Raw genomic sequence first — 26,836 nt, forward strand, 5'->3', positions numbered from 1 at the left:
AAAGTCATAATGTTATGCATAAGACTAATAAAAGTCTCCTTCATTTCTGCAGAAGCTACATCATATTGAGCATTAAATCATTTTTTTTTCTCCTCCCCCACCCCCTTTTTTAGATGTTATAAAAGAGATATTTTGGAAGACAGTTCACCAAGATTTATAGCAGAGTGTTCACTATTCATCCGTAATACATGAAACTGGGCCAGGTTGTTATGTCCTGGGGAAATTAAAAAAAGAATCTTGTGACTCGTGATAGACATTTTGGTGGTGTTTGTGAAACAATTTGGCATCTCAGTCCGGTTCGTAACTAGCTCTAACTGGACAAGGCCCACACTCAAAACCAGTCAGGATTTTTTGACAGCCATGTCTTACTGACAGAAAATCACATTTTTAGGGAAATGGCTTTCTGTTTCTGGGTAATTTCAAGAAATTGCTCCACTCCTTTTCTGTGTCCCCCTTTTTCCTGATATTAGCAGAACAATGGTTTAGAGGTCACAGCAGGGAGTCATGACCGAGGGCAGGTTCTGAATATTTGAACCCAAACACTCTGTCCTAAGAAGCTTCACTATGCTGCATTGGCAGGACAACATGGGTTCTGGGAACAAAAAAGAGGTCTTAAAGATTGTTAAAATGTCAGCCTTCATGGAGCGGGATACAGTGCGGGGGGGGCAGGGGTGCATAGTATTTAATAGGTATTTACAGGCAATGAATATCAATTACAAATTACCTTCCAGGTCAGTCTTCTGTAACAGAGAGAATCTCAGTGCTGTTTAGCTTTGAGAGGAGATTTTGGCTCCAGCTAGCACTGCAGCAGATAAATCAGGTAAGTCAGATTGCTATTCTTATTGACACAAAATAGAGCAGTAACGAAGGACATAGTAGGGGGGTTTTATTATTATACAAATAAAAACTATGAAAACAGGAAAATCCAGAGTCATATAAAACTATGTATATGTAAAACACATAGAATTAAATGCACAGAATTAATACTGGAAAAATATTTTAAGAAAAAACACAGCTACAACTCTACTTTTTTTTTGTTTGTTTGTTTGTTTTTAACTAAAACATTTAACTAAAAATGTTCCCATCATTTACCAACTTTTTAAACCAGGGTTATTGATATTTTTCACTCAGAGCATTCTTTAACAAGTTGGGGGGGGGGGGGGGGTAGTATTCCTGTTGTCTACCAACATTGCTCTGATCCCAGAAGGCGCTGCCAAGAACTGAGTTATTTTGAAAATTATGAAAATGTGCTCTTCCTGGTTTTTATGTCTATGTCTGTCATTTTGGTGGTAAAAATTCTACGCATAGGCTATCCTGGGATTGCCCAGTACTGTGATTTTCTCCCAGCGAACTTTCTTTTTGCCACCGTCAGAAACAGTATTTCATATCTATCAGGACATTTGCTAATAGAAAGGTCAATTTTCAATAAACCTTTGCTGTAGTACAATCCCATGTACATCACATGCATCATTTGTTTCAGTTTGCAGGGTTAAGGAGGAAGTAGAGCCAGGACTCTGTAAGCCTGGCATCTTGTTCTTCCTAAAACACTGACCTGCCTGGAGTTCTATGGGTCCCTTCTCAAGGCAGATTTTTTTAATTTTTTTCTTGCTGTGTAATCACCCAGGTTGGAGAGGAATCAGAATCATTTGTAATGAGCTCTTACATTTCCCAGCTTTGCTGAAGGTTGTATGTCAGGTTGCTGTGCTAACAAAAGCAAGGTTGCAATTCTGAGTTTCTGTGGTAAGTTTTGAAGGTGTTTTTTTAACATTTTTCTCCATGCTTTTTCCTATGTAACTTGGAGGAAAAATGTAACTTATTTACTTATTATTTAGGCTGAGTTCAAGTGATTTTTGAAAACTTAATTCTTCACAAATTTTCTGATAATTGCAGACATGATATTAAATCTGAGCTCCCATATGTTTGAGAAGCTTTTTCTATTCATCTGTGGTAAATGCCTTTTCATCTTGTTTATATCTGCCTATTTTAAACACAATGTAAAAATTTCATGAAAGGTTTCTTGAATACAGCTTGAAATTTTTGGGTCTTCTCCTTGTGCTTTGAGATTTCATATTCAAGAGGGGAAACAGTGCACATGAAAAGCTTGCTGTTGTATGTTGACTCTGTAAGCAGAAGTGTCACAGTGTATTTGCTTCTTAGGTCAATAATAGAGAAGTTCTGTTATGTAGCACTCCCAAAAACACAAAAAGCTGGCATCTTGCATGTGATTTTGGTCTCCCACTATAAACAGGAAATAGCTTTTAGGTCTTTTAGTCCAGATTAATTTTCTTTTCCTCCTAATACTTTACTCCTTCTGACATCTGAAGTTTTGTTGTGGTTCCTCATAAAGGAAGTTGTTTTCTGAGAAAGATCTTAGAATTTATTATTATATGTGGGTTTTAGGGGCCCACACCTGAAGTTTAAGATATATATTACCTATACAGATGCACAATGCAGCCAAGTATCCATGCAATTCTTCATTTTGAAAGGAGGAAGTAATATTCTGAAGAGATGCCATGTAAAGTCAAACCATGCATTTGCATTGTTCCTCCACTGATAGATTATGACCAAGTCAAAAGAACAGGGCATCAAAGAACAGGACTGTCTTCTCTTTTGAAAAAGAACCATCTCTTGTGAACATTAATGCTCACTACATGGGAAGAGGTTCTCCTTTAGTCTTCTCCTGTTCATTTACATCCTGATAGTGGTGCCTAGTGTGCTGCCAGGATCCTCTATGCTCTGGTGCAGCTGGGAAGAAAGGAGGCAAGTATTCAGCCGGGTATCCAAAGACCAGCCTTCTCTACAAGAAACTTCACAGATGTAACTGTGCAGCACACTCTCCTAGAATACGTGCAAATCATACTGACAACATGTGCTTTGCAGCAGAAGTTCTCCTGGTTCCCCAGGCACAAGAGCACTTGTAGGCCAATAAAGCTGCAACCAGACTTTAGCTTTGTCAGTACAGAAGTGCCGTAAGAAAACAAATAAATAAAGGGGACGGATGACATGACATGACACTAGCACTACACTCTTGGCATAAGTTTCTGACATAGACCTGATCTGAGTCTCAAGACAGTGCAGCTTGCATACCTTCTTCCTCTCGGGATTGTGCCTAAAGTATAGCCTGGACATTAATGCTTAGGTGACAGGATTTTGAGGTGACATGTGAAGGGCAGAAGGGATGGGAAATTGTATGCATGGTGGCAGAAGAAGAGTTGAAACCACTTCTTCTCACTGTGAGACCACAGCAAACATACTTGTGTTAATCGGTTTGCTTTCATTTTATATTCTTCCTGCCTGTTTTTAGTGAGAATGAATAATGTCCATGTCTCATAACACCTCCGTAATAGTTCAGCAGGATTGCTGTGACCTTATCAGGTTGGACCAGGACTGATTAGCTGCAGATTTCGATATATGAAACTCGGCGGACAGGCCAGGCTTGCAGAGTTTGTACTACTGCAGTTTCTGTTGAGGAATGTAAAGTGATCATTTCTGTTGCTCTTTGAAGAGAAAAGTAATAAATTGATGGAAATTGGAAATGGAAAATTGAAGTGAAATAGTGAAATGCATTTTATTTTAATTAAACCACCTGATTTAGTTTTTGGAAATAGATATGTTGCACTTTTTTTGTTTTGTTTTGTTTTGTTTTAAAGCCATTTGAACCTCCTATCTGTTTATGCCAAAGATGAACCTTTCCAGGTGATCAGAAATGTAGGCTTCTTAACTGATGTGAATGGCAGCCTTCCTGTTTTAAATTCCAAGTTGTAAAAAGAGAGTTGCACTGCCAATCAGCCAGGAACTGGTGCTGCACTGGCCTTTCTAGAAAAACAAACAATGGGTAATAAATGACTTTATGGTAGGATTGAATTTAAAACAAAAAAATCCTTATCAGTACAATGTTTTCTGGTCCACTAAAACTCTTCTATTTTAATCTATTCCAGCTATGTTACATTTCCCATTTATAAAATTACAAGTCCTTCTAAACATATGTATGTATGTATGCATATATACATACAACTGTGAACATACATATAGACTTGAATATATAGAAGCACTTTCTGTACTTACACAAAGATAGAATTAGAGCAAAATGGCACCCTAAATGATAGTATTTCTTTGAGCAGTACTACTAATACATGGGACATCCCCGTCCTCCTTTCTACTCTGAAATCTCAATTTTTATTTAAAAAAAAAAAAAGTCTGTTGTTCCTAGTTACCTTCCCACCAACCCCCCCCCCCCCCAAAAAAAAAAAAAAGAACAAAAGAAAAAAAAAGTTTTTAAAGTAACCAAATGAAACCAATACACTTCTAGCAACTTTCAGGGAGCCAAGCAACATAGTGCAAAGACCAGTCTCAGGGATGCACAGTTCAGGTGGTATATTGGCTCTTCTTCACTCAGAGAGGTTTCAATGGGGACAGTCCCCAAGGAGATAACTGTTAGCAGAGGAACTAGTTCTCTGGCTGACCGAAGTGTGGAAGGAAAGTGTGGGAGAACACTCTAGTGAAGATCTTTACTATTTATTGACCAGAATTTTACTTTTTTGTTGTAAGCAGCATGAGTGAAAGTAAAAAAGATAACAAAACAGCTTAGCAGGTAAAAATGGAGTGCAGGAGTTAAACTGCGTGCAGAAAGCCTTTCAAAGCTAACAGGTACACCTGAAACCCAACTGTACGTTAGCTGCATGCAACAAATATATGGAGTCTGTTGGATCCTACTGGATCACATTCATAAAAGTATAGAAAATGGGAATGGCACCTATTAGGAAGATTTCTGAGATTCTCAGAATGGAATAACTGGAAAAATCTGATTGCTTCCACTCTTCCTTTCCATTCAGTTCCTGCCTTTGTACCGCATAAAAAGTATGGCACAATGAACCAGCCCACAGACTGTCTTCCAGAGCCAATAAACCAATACACTGAAGGCTGGCTAACAGACCTAAAGGGAATGCACTGTATTAATTTACTCAGACATGTTTTTCTACAGTTTGCAACATCTGCAAAGGAGACTCAATCACATAGTTCTCAGAGTAGTCAAGAAATCTTCTTTATGCTTATGCAATATAGGCAGCTGGTGTTCTTTACTCAGACTTTTCTCTGACTCTGTATAGGCAGCACTTCAGTATAATGTTCCTGTGTAGGTGCACACACCATGCACCTGTGTTATCCCTTTTTTTCCAGCAGAAATTATTTTGGTACACAACTGAGGTTTTTGATTTGGATTTCTCCTGTATATTTGGCAATCCCATCAGACCAAAAATAAAGAGACAGGTATCTTCCTGTGTACATGTATGTATCAGTTACGCTTGGTCAGGGAATTTGATGTATTCAGGAAACACTGGTCTTACCAGGTGTGAGCAATACAACTGTGCAGAGCACTCACAGCATCACATCAGACCTATTGCATAAACACAAACTCTTGATCTGCACCTCAGTGAGAACTCAGATGCATCTCCAAATTTTTACATTTTCTATACTTTCAGGAGCCTTCTGGAATATCAAGGAGAATATATCAATCTTACTCCTACACAGATGCTCTGAAAATCTGAGAAAACTGCATGTGCCAGGCAGCACAGTGGAGAATTGCACCTCTTAAGGCAGATAAGGGTGAAAGATAAGACTGCCTACATATGCAAAGGATATGCAGCACAAATCCAACTCTACTTTTTCCATGCCTCACCCCAGGAGCTACAGATCCTTTCACCTTGTACTGCACACAGTCAGTGCTCAGCTCGCAAATGTAGAGCTAGTTTTATGCTGGAGTTTTCAAACAGCGTGGTTCCAGTGAATAGACACAGTCTTCTCTTTTTTGGCTCCCCACTAAGTAATGCCTGCAAAATACGTCAGACAAATGTTGGAAAGGTCAGGGGCCAATGGCTGACAGGAAAGCTGGTTCTCATGGCTCTATCCACAGGATAGGGTGGGTGCATTTCCCAGTGTGGCCCACGGTCCTGGTCTCTTGGTGCACATCTGGTTACATTCTCACTGTGTTTCAGGGCAAAACCTCCGGGAGAAACCTCACTTTCCTTTGGAGGGAAGCTAGGGCATACGAGCAAGGTACATTTCAGTAGGTTCCCTACCCTCAAGTAGGGAACAACTAGAGCTGTAATGTGTGAATCTCCTCCAGAGACTAGTTAGAACTATTATGTCTCATTTTTTTAACATTATATATACTTTCCATTGACCGAAGGTCAAAAACATTTCTATCAAGAAGGTGCATTCCACAGGCAGCATGGACATGGCATGCTATGCAACATGTCGGATGAATGTCAGTGAAAGGAAAAAACTATAGGACAGCCTTGTATGCCTTTGTGACTTGCCTTCCAGGCTGCTTTGTTCCACAGGTAGCTGTTGCACTGCAAAGCTTACATGGAAAACTCACAGGACACCAGACCTGTACATAATTGCAGCCAGTGGCTCAACGGCAAGAGCTTCCAACCCCTGTACTATTACTTTTAAAAGGGACAGGAGCTTTCAGGAAAAAAAAAAAAAAAAGCAGCACATTTAGATGCTGCCCTGCTTAAAATCTGGCCTGTGCACTCTGACTTGAGCGGCAAGTTTGGAAAGTGCCATTAAGGAGGTCATACTGTAAATTCTACTCTGTCTGGTAGAAAATAGGCTTAAATCATTCTCCCTGGCCCACGCCTGGGCTGCTGTGCTATGAGTCATGATCCGTCCTGCTCTCTTTCCCTTTCACACCTGGATACCTTGCAGACTGGTGGTTAGACCCCTTGGAGGTGCAAAACTGGTTCAAATCCTACCAGGCGGGGATGCCTAAACCAGGAAGCTCCTGCGGCTAACCAGACGTGTACGATTGCAGCAGAGCATGACTCAGTGAACGAGGATGACTTTTTTCTGAAGTTCTGTGAATGCTATCTTATACTTTCTTACCTTTTACTGCAGGCATCTTCAAAGATACACTTTAAATTTACTGAACAAATTACAACATATATTAAACACAAACCTGTGAGAGTGATCGAGCACCGGAACAAGTTGCTCAGAGAGGTTGTGGAGTCTCCATCCTTGGAGATACTCAAAATCCAACTGTACACAGTCCTGGTCAACCTCCTCTAGCTGTCCCTGCTTTAGTGGAAGAGCTGGACTAGATAGACTCCAGAGGTGCCTTCCAACCACAGGAATTCTGTGATTCTACAGTTTTGGGAGGAAAAAACATTTTTAAAAAATTTTTTTTCATGTGAGCAAAAAGCACTAGATAAAAATGAAAATATTTTGGATCTGACTGATGAAATGCATTTATTGTTTTAGCCATGGAATTGCAAATTCAATTACAGTCTTAATTCCATTTACTGAACCCTGCTATATTCAGACCTTGTTTTGACTCTGTTGAGGTACAACAGTATTGATGGATGTGTGTGGCACCACTGTGACTGGGATGTGAAATCATCCGTTTTCCCCTCACATGCAGAAGCATTGCAGCAATGATTAATAATGTATTTTTCCTTCAGCATCTATTTACAGAGGTCTTCATTTGCAAGGCATATTTTATTTTTTTTTAATTATCATCATGGTGAAGTCCTTAATAAGTGATATTTACTGAGGGAAATAGGTGCAATTTGCCTGAGACGTGTAGATGAGCTAATTCCACGTATTATCAATCTGGCTTCAAGAAATCTGAGATATAAAGGTGTTCCAACTAAGATTTATTGAATTTTCTTAAAGTCTTGAATTGTTTTCCCTTAAAGCATTTGCTTCAGTAGATCTTTATCAATTTACCTGTGCATACATGAAGATCCATATGCAATGAAAAATGTTTACAACAATTTGCTGAAAGTCTCCACATCTAAGGTTATCTTTGCATATTCATGAATACACCTAAGGGCTGAAATATCTTTTCTTCATGACAGATTTTGCCCTAATGATATGTACAGTATACCATTCAAAAAAGCAATGACATTTGGACAGTCATTTCTGAAACATAGTTTCATGGTTCCTCAAAGTGTTGTTTACATTTTTAATCAAACAATCACTATTTTATTATGGTGAAACAAATGATAAAATCTTAGATAATCTTTCATGAGATGTATCAATGAGAAGATTGGAAATCCCACAAACTGTTGCACTTTCTTCTTTCAATTGATCATTGCCATTTTTTTGATGCCAGATCCTCCAGACACTGTAAAAATCATAATGTTAGGTAAAATTAATAAATAAGCACTGGGAATAGACAGCACAGTGGATGTTGAAATACAGGATATTATTATTAAAAATATATTCCCATGTTTTATTTATATAGAATTATGACTTATTTATGGCAAAAACCTTTAAAAGCTGTGAAAGCAGTTTATTATGCTGATTTGTGTACATTAGGCAAATTCACCATTCGTTTTCTCCTTTAATGTGGGACACAATCTATTTAAACATATTGCAGTGGACCAGTATGCATGTTTATAAGCAGCAAGAAAGTTCATTTATTGATTTACGAATTTGCAGAATGTTATCACTTCTTGCATCAGGGATTTTCTCTCATACAGAGAGCTACATCAACCAAAGTGAAAATTATTGGCCATCAAAATGAATTTGTGTATTTACCAACCATGCATATATGATTGAATTATGTATACAGTTAAATCAATAAAATGACTTTGTTCTTATCAATGTAGTTTATTCCCCTGGTCCACATAGAACTACCTTAGACAAGATGTACTTATTCCCTCTGCAAATGTCATGCAGGGGTTCATTGTAAAGTGTTTGTGCAAAAGAATCAAAAGTTCAGTTCAAGCAGTTAAACCTAACCAACAAAGACTGGTTCTCGTCTTTCTCTTAAGCTCTGATTCATATTCTGAACTTCTGAATAAAAATAATGCCAGTCTCTTAAAAAGATTAAGCTCTTTAAATTATTATTATTATTATTATTATTAGTTGTAAATGAATTATGGCATGCCCTTTATTCATTAGACATCTGTAGCAATGAGTACGTATTCATAGTGGCCACAGCTTGGCAAAGCTGATTAAACAAGTATGTGCTTAACTTTCTGCTAGTGTTCAAATCAATGCAACTTAAATTATAACTGATTTAAAACAGGCTTTAAGATGGGTTTTGCTCTGCTTTTGATGCCCAGACACAGGGCTAGATACAAACATAACATCAACAGTCAATGCTGACCATGGTATGGACTTTCCAGCGCAACGCTTTTCCAGTGTCTGCTGTCAGATAAAGTGATGCTAAAGGAATGAAAATGAGGAAAACTTCCCACCTTGGCTACTTCCTTTTCCTGGGACATCACTTCCAAAAAAGCAATACTCCGATATTTGAGCCAAAGTAGAGGGAAAAAAATAAAAAATAAAAATAAAAAAACAGTTGTGAGGTTTGTCATATTCAAAGTTACCTAATAAGCTCGTATTGGTGAAGAATGGAAAAATGACTCCTAAGACTAAAATGATAAAAAATAACCCTGATATTTACATTTTCTTTCATTCCAATTCATCCCAATGTGCTTTGTAAATTCAAATAGTCTGACATTTATATTAAGCTGGAAGGGTCATTGGATCCAGTTCTGCAGAGCAAGACATCAGAGTTTAGAGTCCCACTGATCATTTGTGCCTCTCAAGAACAGGCTCTGGATGAATTAGCACCACTATTAATCATAATAATACATCTATGTCTTGGTTCTGAGATTCTTGAGATGTTTTCCAGAAACTGAAAACTGGCATGATACTAGCCAAAAAAACATTAAAGCATAGGTCTGAAGTCTCCAGTGAATCCTTCAGAAACTGCATAGCTCTCACAGCATAATATTTCTGACAGGAAATATACACTTGAGATGTTTTAAGCTTGAAATGTCACATACACAATGGAGCTTAAGCCTGAGAACAGCTTCCCCTGTTTCCAAGATCATAACACTAATATTATAATTGAGAGGATAAAATGCCACTTCCTTGCTTCCCATACCCCTCTCCAAATGAAATGTGAGTCACTTCATGAATTTTATCTATGGCAAAGCCTAATGGAATAATTCCAGCCTGTCCTGGACAACCTTGCTGCCCAATTCCCTCACACACACACTCACACACGTTATTTCTGCTAGCTTGAATTTCATATCCGCCTCTGCCCAATCGTTTGTGGCAGGCTCTAGTGGTAAAGCAAATGCTCTGCTGCTGTTTTTCCCCTTAGAATTACAGATCGGTGAAGAAGTAGCTTAAAACATTTCCACTTGAGAAAAATGTGATGAAATTGCTAAAGGTTCAGCAGCCTTGAAACACTAGCAGGCTATTGACACCAGGATTATTCCCAGACATGATCTTTCCTTTGGAACCTGCAGCTGAAGTTTGCAGTATTTGTTCGTTTCATGCCTCCTCTGTGTAGCCTGTCTCTCTGGCTGATTTTCTTCCTTTCTTTATCTGAAGCTGGCATTTTTTCCACTCTCAATAATTAAGCTGTCTAGTTGTTAGAGACGTGCCTATTTTATCACATGTATGTCTCGTACACAGTTGAAAAAGGAGATCTCCAAGGGAGAAGAAGGCTGGCGTCTCTGCTGTTGAAACGGTTTCAATCTGGCCTGAATACTTTGCCTGCAGTGCTGCAACCCACAAGGGGGTCTTAACCTCTGAAACCTGCTGACTCAAGAGTAATTGGCCAGCATGATGCCACTGTGACCATCAAGTGGAACAAATAAAATTACCCACCATTTCAGTGCCGTGATTGTCTTCTCCCACTGCATGATTCCATGAATCCCCCGGAGGACTGACCTGCTTATAATAAACAAATTGTTTTCTGGGCTCCTTTTCCATTGCCTGTAGGGGAGTTACAAGAAGACAGAACCAAGCTGTGTTAACTATATTTAGTGATTTTTTTTTTTTTAAATTGCATCAGATGGTTCAGATGACTAGATACAGTATGATCTTTTAAAATTATATCCTCAAGAAGCAAACAATTAGAGAGAACAGCATCTCCACAAGGAAACTCAAGTTTACACAGCAATAGAAAGTTATAAATTCAAAGAATTCAAGAGGATTACACATATCCAAACTGGACAACTTAATTCATTTTCCTGCGCAAGACAGCTTAAAAGCAGGGATTCTCTTACTCTATACACAATTTTGTAATTTGTTTGCATAAAATCAAGTTGTTTACACTCTAGGACATTGCTATATAAAGGTCGTTGCCAAAACTTGCTGTCTCCTATAACAGTATAAAACCAGAATTTCTCCCATGATGGCTGTGGGTTTATTCAGATACACACCAGTGTAACTGAGAACTAAAGTTGGCTTTCAATCCCTGTCTAAAAGAAGCTCAGTAACGAGTAAAGGGGGAGAGCTGGGGTGAGGGTGGGGTAGAGGGGAATGAGGCAGTTCTTGTTCTCACGCTTTTCCTCCTTTGTGACCAGATAACAGCACCCCCAATCTCTGGATTCATGCAGAGGAGATAATATGACCTGGTAAACACATCAGCAGCACTAAGAGCGTGAAACTTTATTTTGGTGTTTTCAGTAACTGCTGGAGCTGATAATGGCCCTGATGTGGCCACAGTTGACTGCAAAAGTGCAGATTTAGTCCCAGTCCCATAAAGTTTTGTACTAACACTGTATGAAATTGCAGTTGTTTTGAGTTTCCCATCTTCACCTGAAAAAGAGCAAAACTTGGAGAGTATGTGAACTGTTGTTTTGGGAAAGCAGGTAGAGGATCCCAATGAGTTTTGCAGAATCAAACCATGGCTAAAGAATAAACAGACCAAAATAAGATATATAGCAAGCTACCTCGCCTTGACTAACAGCAACCATTTTAGATAACTGCCAGAGTATATCTGAAAACATACTGCTGTTTGTTGTCATATATTTCATTTAGAACCCATTCACTTAAATCATGTTCGTAAATGTAGGCAGACCATTAAGCATGTTGTTAAAAGATGGCTTGAAAAGACAAGGAAAATGTATACTTTTTTTTCCCCTTGCATTCTTTCAGTTGTTATGTATGATTACCTTATATCACTGCTAGATCCACTTCACTTGGCTTGTTAAGATATTTTGAGTGATATTTTACATGTATTTTCAGCTTTCTTTCTAAGTTTTGAAACCAACACATTAACAATGCTTAAAGAATGAGCAGTAGTCCTTATCTGGTTCTTCTGATCCAAAGTAAGCTCTCAGCCTGAACAGACCATAGCATTCAGAACAGTTCTTGTAAATCAGAAGGAGTCTGACCCCTGTTTCAAATTTAGCATGCATCCATTTAGCATTTGTTTTATTTCCAGCAGATAAGGGGTAGAGCAAACCTACAATGATTGTACCATACACAAATCTTTGCCTTGTCTACGTGTTTCTTTCTCCCTCCCTCCCCTTTCGTTGCTCAAGCCTTTGTATGTCAAGCAAGATAGAGAAAAAGTAAAGAGAAACTCGTATTTGAGACCGTAAATCTTTCAGGATGGAAAGGACAGTCAACAAAACTAGTCAACCAGTATAACAGACTGATAAATCATGGGATACAAGAATTCCCTTTTATAGATAAACCCTCAGAAAACAGGTCTCCATGACTGTGAGGCCTGTGAATTGTACTGGAACACTCTTCAGAGTTTGATGGATATATCATCGTATGGAAAAGATTTGAGACCTCAGGGCTAGTATCCACCTGAGTATGGCAACAAAAATTGTCCAGTGCCCAGGCATCTCTAACTGGTCATACTATGCTGCAATCTATGTTGCAAAAAAGGCTAAACTCCCATATGTGAGAAATTTTCCAAATATTTTCATAGCCAGCAGGCAGATCATGCACTAACCTTTGCCATAACATAAACCCAATATGTAGATTGTATGCAACTTACGTGGGTCTTTTGCAAATCACAGAGCTTCTCTCCCTCTCTGCTCCAGAGGTTCTGAAGGGCTGTGATCTGTCCCAGAAGTCACAGAACCCACTGACTGTGCAGGACATGTATATATACATACACCTCCTCCCCACTCAGCCCTGGAAGGGGACCATGAAACTGGAGCAGAAGATCCATTTTCTTTGCTCAGAGGCCTTTATGGGGCAGGAATGATACCATTTGAGTATCCTTGCACAGGAGGTTTTTTCCCATTTTTCACTTGAAGTTGGTTGTATATGTTGAGTCTTTTAATGAACTTTGCTGAACAAAGTCTTAAGCAGAACAGTCTTAAGCAAGCTACCCAGGAAGGAGACATTTGAGCAGCAACAGCTCAAGGACACCAGCTCCTGCATACTTTTCCTCAGGGAACCGGCAGCTCCAAGAGCAGCCAGCACCCAGAACCTCCAGAGCAGGCTGCTGGGAGAAGTCGTATTGAACAGAGGCAGTTTTGCTGAAATCTGGGAGAGGAGACATTTGCACAATTGGTTTTAATGCTTTAGGAAATATAGAAGATTGTACGCCTTACTAGGAAGAGAGAGAAAACAGATCACAAACATGAAGAATAATCACTGGCAGATAACTCTACTTCTCTGTGAAACGTAATCCCCAAATACTCTGGCAAGAAGATAGATCATTACACCATAATGACGAGCATTAGTCTCAGGTCTCAGTTTTTCAAAGAAACTAGGTTTAAAAATAGACTTCCTAAACCTTAAGGCCTGGAAGCTTGTGCAGACATTAAGATTTGTCTGCAGCTCCTTACTTTACTCCTACATTTTCCCATCTGCAAACAACTGCTGCGAAAGTCTGCATAACACAGACCTGGACTTTATAGTTCTCAGTGAGGCAACATGTCACCTATATTTATACTACTGTGATCTTATTAAAGAAGGAAATCCTGTCAGTAGTAATCTCAAATTCCTTCAGTTAACATAAATTAAAGCTCCTCACTTCTTTCTTGCAAAAGGATTTTTTTGTTTTACCTTAATGTGCATACATGTGCCTATTAGTACATACTTTTTAAAGTTTTTGTTTTTTTTTCAATGAAATCCTAACAGCAACTGACCACAGAAATTCTCTAAATGTTGGTTAGTAGCTACAGAGACATAAACTCACAAAAGCCTTGACTAACTCTTGCTGATAAACATATCCTTGATGTAATTATTGGCTTAAGTCAGAGGAAGTGTAGTTTTCTGGCTGTAGCAGGCAAATGGAATCTGGGAGCTCTGTGGGTCTATTTGTGGCCCTGTTACATGGGGTCTCTGTGAACTTGGCTAATGTAATTGTAAACTTTCTGAGACTATGTATCCCTCTCTGTGAGATGATGATACTATTTCTACTCACCCCAGCTTTTCTTAGAAGGATTTTTTTGCAGCCCCCCCGTCATGAAGATTGATACTGCAGTTCCAGGTAGAGATCATGTTAGGAGACCATGATGTTTCTCCATGTTAGGCAGCCATGATCAATGATATGATCAATGATATTATATAATGCAAATCTAACAAAACATTTTCAGTTTTTCCTAGTTTGCTGTATCTCATACTGAACTCATTTTGGCTTTAAGGTCAATGGTGTTTGTTATATTTTTGTAAGACAGCCAAATCAGTAGTAATAATGAATTCATGAATTGTGCTCTAACAGACTAACAGACTAGTAGAGATTCTCAGAGACTTTGTTGGGTGGTTTTTGTTTGTTTTTTTTTTATTTTTTCAAATACATTTAAGTTTCCTTTATTAAAAATGGAAAAGGTTTATACTTTATTTGGAGATACTGTGATGCAGGCTCTAAGATAAAGAAGTCAAATGACAAGGATTTCTTGTACAGATTTCATGGTCATAAAACATAAAGTGGTTACAGAAGCTGCAGCCGAACAAAAGGCCTTTTTATGTTTTCATCCTTTCTGAATAGTTCTTATAACTCTATAGCAAACTTAAGACCAACAGAAAAGGACTGAAAGTCATGATGATTAATGTGACAAGGGAATGAGGAGGTCAAACAAAGGCATTGCTATTGTCCGTAGTCCTCGTCACAGTAGGTGATTTGTAGGGTTAAATCCATTACAGAGAAAAGCAAAACATAAAAATTGAAAATGCCATGCCAGTGCAACCTGTGGGAAGAGGGCAGTGTTTTTTGATGCCAGATCAGCACGTGGGTTTGATGGTGTGTGAGGAACAGAAGCCACACAAGCACCTGGAAGCTGTTATTACTGCACCCATTCACCTGTCTTTAGCCACGGCCAGTCTTCAAAGGAATGCAAACAAATAAACAACCTAGAGGCCAAGGTATACATCAAGGCAGTCAAGGAAGTGGGAATTCCTTCCTGGCCAGTATAAATATGGTATAAAACAAACGATCAACAAACAGAAATCACACACACCCTTGGAAATACCAATAAATCACCTACTTCCGAGCTTTCACTTTTCAGTCCTGAACTGTCTTTTCTCTAAACATGAAAAGCTCTACTCTTAGCAATGTTTTAGTCTTTTCTACTCACCACCTGCTTGGAAGGCCATTCCAGGACATTGTTCCCAAAACACTTAGAATCCTCTGAAATCCAGTCTCCAAGCTATGACTGCAACAGTGGGAAGCAACGCAGCTTCTGTCTGGAATAAAAACAGTAGATAATTCATACCATTTCTCCAACATGTTGAAACTAGAAGATAAAGGTAAGTCACAAGCTCACAGTCCTCCTTGTGGCCTTTGTCTCCTTTGCAGCATTCATACCTAGAACCACTCAGCACATGGAAGAAATGCTGCCAGGAGAATGCAAAAATCTTGATTGAAGTGGTTATGGCCTTTTGCACATGCATAAATTTCAACTCCTATCTTGAATAGGTTCAGAAAATAGCCCAGACAGTACTCATTTCAGCTTCAGGGCACTCCTGGGAGATGTGTAAGTGAGACTGCTTTACATCTTCTAATCTAGGCAGTTGTGAAGCCACCCAAGGTGATATGCACAAGTGTTCTGTCATTGTTATGAGGGTCAGTGTTAAATCCATCTCGTATCCATGCAATTTTTCTCACAGGACCTGCATTTCTTATGTGTTTGTTTTATTTTGTTGGGTGGGTGGGTTTTTTGCTTGATTTGTTCAGTTTTGTTTTTCCCACCCAGTAGTTTATCTTTGAGTTGTAAATGCTTTAGTGTGGAAGTAGTGATACTGTAGCAGAACTTCTGTTATCACAAGGTTCTGTTGATAGCAGCAATTCTTTACTAATAACACTTAAGTGAAACACTGATATACAACCACTGTGATTACAAACCTGGGATAGTAGAAGTGCTATCATTTAAAAAAATTACCATTGCAGAAATAAGGATAGACTAGAGACACAGTTAAACAAAAATTCTCATCTCACTTTAATCACAAGAAGATTCTTGAAGTATTTCTGAATGACTAAAGAACCACAAAATATTTAACCAAAAGAATTATGTTGGACAGACAATGCAGAGTAAGAAAAAAAATACTCTGCCTTTACATGCAAGACAAAACCAAGTACTTCATACTCTGTATGCATTTTTTAACAAAACCAGGACAAAACACATTCTGACTGGAGGCTATATTTTGGGTTGCTGGGGACTCCAGGTTTAGAAGATGCAACATGGTATATCAGAAAACATTCTCTAGATACCATAAACAAAGTTTAAATATGAATTATGAATGCTTCTGGTCAGCCAATGAATGACAGTTCTTGACATACTGAGGATCTGGGATCTGCTACTTAATAGTCCCCAGTAATGGAGTGAAAATCTTTTGGGGCATATAAAGAGGTGGGCCCAAGTCATGAAGGTATTAAAATATCATTTTAGACATCAAATAAATACAAATTATGAGAACAAAGAGAGGGAGGTGGTGAGAGGTGATAAGTTATTCATCTCTATCATGTGCACGTCATGAATTCAGCTATGGTGTTTTACATCTTGCATCTCTGGAAATTGTTATATTCATAATATATATATACATGTTAAGAACTGTTAATTCATCGTTATGGATGTATATCAACTGTATTTGCAATCAGCAGTATTAAGAGCTTCACAAAATACACTGATAGGCTTTTGGCTTACATATGAGACCAAACAAACATGAAGATTTTAGAGGCTCTCTCTGCTTATTTAAAATGCTATAAAACATACTTTACAGAATAGAAAGTGGCTTCAGTAACTGAAATGAAAGGCCTCTCTAGATTTTGATCCATTCATTCTGGTGCACTTGTTTCAAAAGATATAGCCTTTCCTCTGTGAGAAACACAGCCCAATTTCTTTCACATTCTCCAGATAATAAACTAATAAACCAAAATAAAGCCCAATATTGCAATGTGATGAGAGCCTTCTGGGAGTGTAAGTGGCCTCCACCTCCTTTGTCTTACAGGACTGGGTACTTCACATAGCAGCAAGACAGATGGAAACGATGTCACTGGAGGCAACTCACACCTTTCATCAGAGAGGGGAAAAAGAGAACATCTACATTATTTTCACAAGGATGATCTGAAAAGTGCTTTCCCATGAGTTGGAAGGACCCTCAGAGCCTTACTTTGAAACACTCATGTTGTTTACTGTGAAGGATATCTTGAAATTCAACAGCAAAGAATAGTTATTCTTAGTCATTTACAACTGAAATTTTCACTGTAGTTGCTTGACTGTGGTGGAAACCCCAGGGCAGATGTGCATTTGAGATTAATCTATTCTGTTTTGTTGCCTTAGAGGACACTGCTAAAATATTACCTTGCTACAATAAAAAACATAGATATGGGAAAGTCATCTAGTCCCCCTCACTAACACTGCAGACTTGCCCTCTGCAGAGTGTTCCCTAGTGCTTTGACCAGTCTATTTTTAAAGGGCCTAAGTGATGAGAATTTCTGCAGAGGAGAGTTCACAGGCAGCCCTCTCTCCTCTAACAAAGCTCTGAATAGATAAAGAATAATAACAATATTTTTATCAAGCTTTCTCTCTTTTACCCACCAAAGTACTTAGGGTGCTAAGTAGCCATCATAAAGTTCTTGTCCCAACCAAGACCAGCAACGTTAAAAAGAGATCAGTAAAGAAAAAATAACAATAAAACAAAAGACAGGCGAGGACAAGGGCCCTAGCAGATGTGCAGCTCAGGAACAAAAGGGTCTTATAGTAAGGATTGTTGAAGCAAACTTTCTCAGCAGAATTCATAACTGTTCGAGCTCTAGGGCCAATACAGGGAAGTTTTCATAGTGCTTAACTGTCAGTGCTTAGCAGGATATTCAACAATCTTCACGCATTCTTAGTATCTCATAAATCCAGACCTACACTGAGGGAAACTGAAGAAGACCATATTTCTGAGCAAAGTTCTTGAGGTAACAGAAAAAAAATAAAGAGATGTCATTTTGATTTGTTCATTTGCATCAAACCCAACAGGTGAGTGCTACAATTTCAATCACTTTATAAATCTTCCTTCTGTATCTGCTAAATTCTTGCTGACCGGTAGTTGCAGCAATTTGCCAGGTAATACCAAAAGTGAAGAATAGAATAAAAAGCTTCACTATCTTCAAACTCAAACAAATGCCTTTAGGAAAAAGCATGAACCAAAACCTAAGTCAAGTGCCTGTCTTTTCCATCCATGTTTGTCAATGCTAAAGCCCTACTGGTTGCTACTTGCACAAGAACACTATTGCAACTTCTGTAGGGGGAAGAAAAAAAAAAAAGAAAAAGAAAAAAAAAAGTGTTATATTTCTTTTTGACAGAACCATTAAGGAACTCTGTAATGTTTCAATCTGTGGTCAGTGTTCTGTTTTGCTTGGCTCACTAAGCCCTCAGCCTCAGCTGGCATTTCCTAAATTAACAGCACATTCACTCCCCACATTAAGACAGTCAGACAAATGGTTCAGCCTAAACTAAGCAGTTTGACACTCATGTGCTTCAGCAAAGCTGAACAGCATCTCATGACGCTTACATGATTGGATGATATCATAATCATATGATAAAAAGCCATTAGGCCAGGACCAAAACCTAAAACATAGGTCATTATGTTAGATGTAAAAAAGTGTACCCATTTAATAGAATTAAAGAAACAAAAAAGAGTTCTGACACCAGGGAACATCTGGCTAATATTTACATCTCCTGTTTAATTTGGATGCTTCAGTTTAGTTTTCAAGATGGCAGTGTATAGAAACAAATTAAGCCAATCACTCTATCTGCAGTTTAAAAAACCGAGATTTGTTTATAGTTTCTCATATTAATACCTCATCCACTTGGCCAAAATGCCTCGTGAAAAATATACCTCAAACACACAATTCCTCTTTAGTAACAAAGCCGTAATTCAGCATAATTCTTTGTTGATGGGATGAAAAAGGGAGTCATGTAAACTTGGAGTATTGAGATGAAGAGATAAAGTTGGGCCATAGGAAACGAAACAGTCTTCAGTGCTGTAGGGTTAAACCAAAGCCCATTAAGAAAGTCAACAGAATTAGCATTTTGGGCCCCATCCTACTTTCCTTTAAATCAATGGGACTTTGTCACTGACACCAGCCAAAGCACAATCACAGACATGTTCAGTGTTAAACTAACATGAGCTGAATGCAAGCTTGCTGGATGAGCCCTGTGCATGGGAACTTGCAAGTTTAACTCTGTGATGAATTTCATACAGTGCTCATTTCCAAGAGCACTGAAACGCATGAAGCAATTCAGCGATGCATATGTAGAACTTCATAAAATATTATCTCTAAAAGAAAAACTGGCCAAGTGACAATATTATTATGTCATAGGTAATTAGGTAAGCTCCAGAACATTCAGGTTAATAAAATGAGATACTGATTTCAAAATGCTAGAGAGAATATAAAGCCTGAAGTCATAACTTTTACTTACAAACCCAGAGGGACAGACAGGGAAATCTCTTCATCAGGCTTCCCTGTTTCTGAACATACAAAGGACCTACCAGGCCAAAATCTATTCAGTATTACTGAGTATAATTGGCAGGTATAAGTAACAGTATTAGCATCAGTGAATCACAGTATCCAAACCCCAGGTCTAGCTAAACAGTCCCAGTATTTGGGCTGTTTCTAGTCTGCTATTTCTAGAGGCAGAAGAAAAACCCATGGAGGCTCATTGAATCTTTCCCATGTCTACCTAGACTGCCATGACTAAAACACAATGCAGACAAAAATTAACAAGAAACCTGTGAGCTTTATGTTAGCAAGCAATTCATCATTGGCTGCAAGGATCTTAGGAGTGGAAGCAAACCTAGCAGTTATTCTGAGTGCTAGACATGTGCTTCAGCATAAAACAGCAGTGTAAGTCTTGTCTCAGGTGAGAAATGCTTGTTTTGCCTGTCACACAGCCCTCAACTGTTTCAGATGCTTTGAACTGAGTGACATGGTAATTCTCTTTTAGGGATACCCCACAGCCCAGAGGAAACATGGATCTGTTCTCATCGTCATGGGGGTGCAAACTCCAGCTAGGCTGGTCATGAGGCATGCCCGGGCCTGGCCTCAGGCTCCCAGGCCAGCTGGCTGGAAGACTCCCACCAGAAGGTGGGGGCTGGCTCAGCTGGCTTACTGGGAACGGTTTCGGGGCCATGCTGACCTCTGGACCATCTCTGGCACCACTCAGAGCCAAGAACCAGCCTCACAGTGTGGCAGCGCAGCCACTCCACTTGTCTTTATTCCAACCATTTAATTTACTAGGAGAGCTACGGCCTGCCAGTGACAGGCTCTGCTGCTCTGGGGACAGCTGAGCCTGAGTAGGCCTGGAGCCAGAGGGTGGCCCATGGCCCTCTTTTATTTAGAGTAATATATATAGCTACTGGGTATAGCTACTATATAGCTATATGCTGTGGTGGATGTGAGCATGTCCTCAGCCCTGCTCTGCTAGGGAGACAGAAGGAGGAGAGTCCTGGGACAAGGTACCTGTTCTCCATTCATCAGAAATGGCAGCTCTTAAAATTTATTTAAAAAGGGGGTCACCCACGTGCCTGTCATTTCTTATACATTGATTTTTACTTTCTACAGAGCCAGATGAAAAGTGTGCTACCTTCTGAGGAACATTTCCTGCAACCACAGTCATCAGAAGTAACCCTTTTGTGAGGTAAAACCAAATTATCCATTACCTGGAGCAGCAATGCCTTGTTGTTTTGCTGTTTGAAAACCTCCGTGTTACAGAGTGCTTTTGCAAGCAGGAGTGGCCAAAAGTGTACTCTTCTGTATAAAACTCTCGGTTTCTTTCATTCTCTCTCTTTTTTTTTTTTTTTTTTCCTCTCTGTCCTAGGGCATGGCAGAAATGGAAAGGCAGAAATAGGAAGTTCAAGCCTATCTCTTCCAAACTGCTCAATTTCTCCTTCCAAAAATGCTCAGGGAAAAATGGATGGGAAGTTGCAGGCAGGGTATAAAGTGCTCAGAGTGCTGCAGAAGTGATGTAGTCATTTAAAAGGATGACTTGGAAAAACAGTATGTTTCTTCTTTTGACATCCTCCCAGGAATGTCTGCATCAGCCAACTTGCTTCAAGTGACAAAAGTCATTACAGATAAACACAGTGGATTGTTTATTTTGGAAAGGGACTGGGGCATAACTCCTCTGAGGTAAAGCACAGGGTGGTTCTCTCTTTACCTGCTGCTGAATCCAGCGGAGGGGCAAGGTGCTGCATGCTTTGTGTTAAAATGACTAACAAGACCTTTGTCTAGGCTTGAACTCTCATACCTGTTTGCAGTTCCTGACATACCTCGGATCCCCCCCACTGCCTGCTGAGCCTGCGCTGGAGCACTTGGATGGCAAGCCTCTGGAAACAGGATGCCACGGGGATCCACGGGGAAGACAAAGCCCCTCAGAAAGGCGAGCAGCCTCGGGCCACTCTAATTACAAGTCCCTGCACTGCTTGAAGGTACTCAGCTGACATGCCTGAACTGTGCAAAGACCTTCAAGTGAACTATTATACAAAGCTCAATGTATCACATGGTTGCGAAGCAGCTGCTAAGTCTCACTGTAAATGAGGCACAGAGATGATAAGTCACATACTCTCATATACAATGTGTTTAAGGAAACCCCCACCCTACAGATTTTACTGCCTTAGGGTAGGATGAAACTTGGGAGGTGAAGGGGAGGGAGGGGGATGTGGGAAAGAGTTTTATGTGAAGACGTTCTAGTCTACATTAAGGATGTGTTTACTTCTAGTAGCTTTGGCAAGTTAATCATAACATGCATTTAAGTTCTTTCAATAACATCCCCCAAAGTGGATTTTTTTTAAATGTCACTTCCCTGTTTAAACCAGCACAGAACTGTACATCAAGATAAGTCTTCCACATGAGACACAGAAAGCAGTAGTTACTAACATTTGGCTTTTCCTCTGCTCACTTTGCTTGAATACATAGAAGCCTGAAATGTGTGTTCTCAATTCAGATAGGATGAGTGTAAATGACATGCGTTTGATTGCAGAGATATGACAAGCAGAAAGACTGACATGATTAAGAAAAATTCCTGCAAAACAGAAGACAACAGATGACATAGTCCACAGTAATTAATATGCTGTTTGTGATCATCTTAGAAAAAATGATTGAATTCTTTGGGTAAAGCTTAATGGCTGCAGAGTAGTGCCTTAAACACACCCATGAAGGGTTTTCCTATAACTCAGTGACAAGCTGTGGCCATAGTCATTTCTGAAATCCCAGATGCATAGAAATACATGGTTGGGTGGGACCTGCAGAAATCATCCAGCACTGCGCTGAGATAGGCTGGTCCATAGGAATCAATTTGATGCCGAAATGGGAGCCCAGACCCATGAGAGCTATTAATTCAGACTCTCTGCACTGTCAGTAGGTGGCTCATCTTTTCAAGATTTCCCCTTCATCCATGACAACAAAAAGTAAATATATGCCTTCCAAAGTGAAAAAATGTTATTTATATAGTGAAAATATTGCAAAATAGTAATGCAAAAACAAGCTTAATTCTCTTTCAAAAGGGTCTAGAAAAAAAAACTTGGAACTTACTTACCTGACACGTGTGCGTTTTTAGACAAGTATCCACAATCGTATACTCCCCTTTCCACACCTTCTTCAATTAATTTTCAAGCATCCCTTCTGAAACAAAGTATGTAAAATATGTGCATATAAAGGATATTTAATGATCTATAAGTGATATCACATTATTTGCCAAACATATATGCTTCCTTAGGCTCTGTTAAGAAAACACTTTGAAGCAAAAAATAGAAATTCAAAGAAGGAAAGTATAGCAAGAAGCAGGTGATTAGAGGTAGGCCTTCCTGGGAGGAGACTTCCAGAACAAGAGAAGTCCCTGACAGGGCCTGCAAATCTCACTTTTCTCTATGGATTTGTTGGAGAAGAAAGATCCATAAGATTAAGTGTAAATCCGGGGGCATGAAGACGATGGCAGGAGATTCACATTTTAGCTGTCACAAAGGGAAAATACTTCATCATTAAAACTAAAGTCAGAATTCTGTCTCCTTTACAAAGGGCTTCAAACCATACTTAGCTTCCAAGGGACTATTTGAATAGTTAACCATTTGCTTAGGTGATTTGATCCTGCTCTCATTGAAGGCAGATGTGTCTCCCTTCAACTTCAAAGAGAGCATGATGACACCTTTGCAAATTGTGTTTCAATCTGGATAGCAGAGGTTTGCACTTAAAACATTTTCTAATAGAGATACTGCAGAAAGCAGAAGTAGGCCCAAACTATGTTAAAATTTCACTTAAAAAATAAAAAAATAAAAAGAAAATTTTAAAAAAAGGAAAAAAAAGAAAAAAGAAAGAAAGAAAGGAAGAACATCCCAAAGTAAATTTGGACAAACAGGTTTAAAACTAGCACAGATGGGCCAAAGTGCTTTTTACCCCTTATCACAGACATTTATATTATATGTCAAAGTAATGCAGAATGCAGCGATAGTCAACGTTAGAACGCTCTGTCTGGGTCATGCAGATTCATCATCAGCTGAAACAAAGTGTATTTTCTCCTGGAATGGGTCACTGTTCTCCTCAATCATCTCACGCTTTTGTTGTGTTTATTTTCAGCACCAGTTTAATCTTAAAGATGCCATTTAACAAAGAATTTGTCCAGATAGTAGCAACATATGGAAGCAGCTGTTTGCAGTTCTTGGTCATAAAATGAGTTACATCTTCCTTTAAACAAGACAGCTTTTCATTTTGCTGCTAAACCTGCAGTTGAATCAGTACAAAATGATAATAAACATGTCTGAAGAGAGGTCTCCAGCTCAAAGCAAGAGTTACTGTCCATGAACTCTGCCACCCTTTGCTTCTTATTTCCTAGCACAGGACATTTGTTTCAGAGAATAGCTATAACATGCAAAACATGAACTACTTTTTGGCACTCAATTCTTAATTATTGTTATTATTGCCATTAAAAGAAATCTCATGGCTGAAAATATCTTCAAAAATGGAAGCATCTGATATGTTACACATTGCCTTAGTGCATTACAGCAAAAATAAAACAGATAATACTTTGCACAGCATGTCCAAAGCATGGCTATATCTACACTGCCAAATAAAACAGGGCCAGGGAGTGAACTTGATTACAGGACTATGAACATTCATTTTGCTTAGTTATTAATACCTTTTCTGTCACAGTTTTGGCCTGTGCTGACTAACAGTTTTCAATAATAATGCCCAGGCATGACTGATGGGAGAGCACATGAGGCAGGGAGCTCACCCAGCAGGCTATATGAGTGAGACCACAACAGATTAGAGTTTGTATTGTCCTGTAATACTATCCCATATGCTTTGTGCATTCACACATCTCAAATACACCTTTGCACCAAGGAACACAACACAACCCCACAGTTTTCATGTTATGAAAACCTGATTCTGACAGGCAGAAACATAGCCCTCATGCTACTGAACGTACCTGAAAAGAACACAAAGTAATAATTACATCTCAGATCCACTGGGAAACCACTTGCTTAGCGGAAATGTAGCACCACAATGCTGTACAACACGTACAAGAGAACAGTACTTGTCCATGCTTTATTTATCAGCTTGAGTGTATCTATGCCATCTCAGATACTTGACATTCTGGCTATTTCTTGGAGAGGAGGAGATTATAACATGAGAGACAGCATTGTAAAAGGAGAATATCAGTAATAACTCTGATGCCTAGACCTTCACCACATCATTTGATGAGGTCTAGCAGATCTAGCTATGGGATATGTTGCTGTCTCTTTAAAGGAAGAAGTGTTTTGCAGTCCATGTGGAGGTAAGGAATAACCAGCTAAACTGGGAGGGAGCACAAAGTACCTACTAGGGAAGTGATCAATGAAAAATAAAGACATGCAGAGAAGGGGGGCTGTAGGATAGGAACTGGTGATGAAAAGAAATGAAATAATTGAGCCGATGAGGGTTTTCAATCAGGGTCAGAGAGATGAGAGCTGAAAGTTCACCAGAACACCTATTCAGTTCACCAGTGTGGTATGTTAGGATCATGATGTCGTGTGTTGATTTACATATTGCTGAAAAGCCAGCTTTTCTGGTAATGCAATGAGTACCAGCTTTACAACACTCTGTAATATATTAGGTAAATGTAGACAGTTTCTGTGGAGTTTGTAGTCTAAAATGAGCAAAATTTAAGGCTGTGGCTTCGGATTAAGCATAAAATATCATTGTGCTCTTTTGCTATGGATAGACTGTAACTATGCCCCACTAACATGTAAATTGCTGATTTTTTTACACTTCCTTTCCTACTTTTGACCAACAATTCCAGTTGAAAATACAAGACATGTGCCTGGCTCAGCTTCTTAAATTGTTCATACTGACCTTTAAGGCAACTTTAATTAAATAGATGAGGGTTATATGATCTGATAATTTGTAGGAATAGGGGGATGGATTCTGTGACCTAGGAGGTCTCTTTCAGTCACAAGTGTAGGTATTACCTTGCAACAATTTTAGCATCTCCTTTCCACCAGCTTACCTGAGTTAAAAGTAACACCAATGTTATAAATCACAAATAACTGCACCAAATGGTGTAAAAATAGCAGTAGACAAGAATTAAGCACCTTGTTTTACACTACCTGAGCCTATGGCAAGAATTTAGCTATAAGCTTTTGAAAGCTTAACCCCAGCAGATCTTCCTGTGGTGGTTTTAGTTGCTATCTTCCCTCACCTGTCCTGCCATTTCTCTGATGCAAATTATCAATTTCAAAGCAAAACCAGCAGAAATGAATAATATATCTGCCTGTTGGTCTCTGCAATATACAGACCATGGGTTTAAGTTAACTCACCTTCTCTAGTATTTTCCTTGCTAAGGAGCTGCAAAGATCAGAAGACGATAATGTCTCTTTCATATTTACTACTGTATACAGATAATTCCATAGTTACAAGCATATCAGAAACAGAACAGTAAGTTCATGCTCTCTGGGAAATAAAGACACCCACTAGGTCACTGATGCCCTTTGTTCTTTAAGAGATTAACTTTAGACTTCAAATGTCTCAGTAAAACAAAAACTTTATAAAAACTTTCGATAACAATAGTTGCAATGCCTATTACACACAATCATGTGTGGTTGTTTTTTAGCTAAGTACCCGCAACTCTTTCAAATCACTGTATTCCCCTTTTCAAAAACAAGAAGAGAAGACAAATTTAGAAATGAAAATAAAGTAAATGACTCTAGTATAAATTAGGAAACTCATTAATTCTGGCATTCCTGAAGCTCAGGGCCAGGTAGCTTGTTTGCAGAGCAAATTAAAGAAAACTAATGCACATATTTCATAGAAACCAGAAATACAGAACAAGAAAGGAACCCCAGTAATTTACCTAGTTCACCCCTGTGCTTTGAAAATACCTCTGTTTTCTCTGGCCCATATTTATTTTATTCCTTAATTATTTTAAAATGCCTGAAAACTGCTTAAGTGCTTAGTTTTCCTCAGAGTAGTAAAAAGGATTTTATTTTTATGGATTTATTTTTTTTTAATATCTAACCTAAACCTTCTTTACCTCAAATTAAAGCAATCACTTTTTCTGTGTTTTGTCAGTGGACTTGGAGTATAATTGATCACTGTCCTCTTTACAACAACCTTTTACATACTTGAAGACTGTTATCATGTCCCTCTCAGGCT

General features: G+C 38.8%; 1 long non-coding RNA gene across 1 annotated transcript; it reads right to left on the reverse strand.

The window, feature by feature from the left end:
- Nucleotides 1–662: 662 nt before the first annotated feature.
- Nucleotides 663–23,809, reverse strand: LOC310895354. Its single transcript, XR_014580633.1, has 5 exons — nt 22,091–23,809; nt 15,303–15,411; nt 10,639–10,746; nt 6,959–7,143; nt 663–3,816 (listed from the first exon to the last, which is right to left on the reverse strand). It is a non-coding gene; the product is annotated as an uncharacterized lncRNA (long non-coding RNA).
- Nucleotides 23,810–26,836: the final 3,027 nt, after the last annotated feature.

Source organism: Anser anser, assembly GCF_964211835.1.
Source record: "Anser anser genome assembly, chromosome: 2".
Taxonomy (NCBI): domain Eukaryota; kingdom Metazoa; phylum Chordata; class Aves; order Anseriformes; family Anatidae; genus Anser; species Anser anser.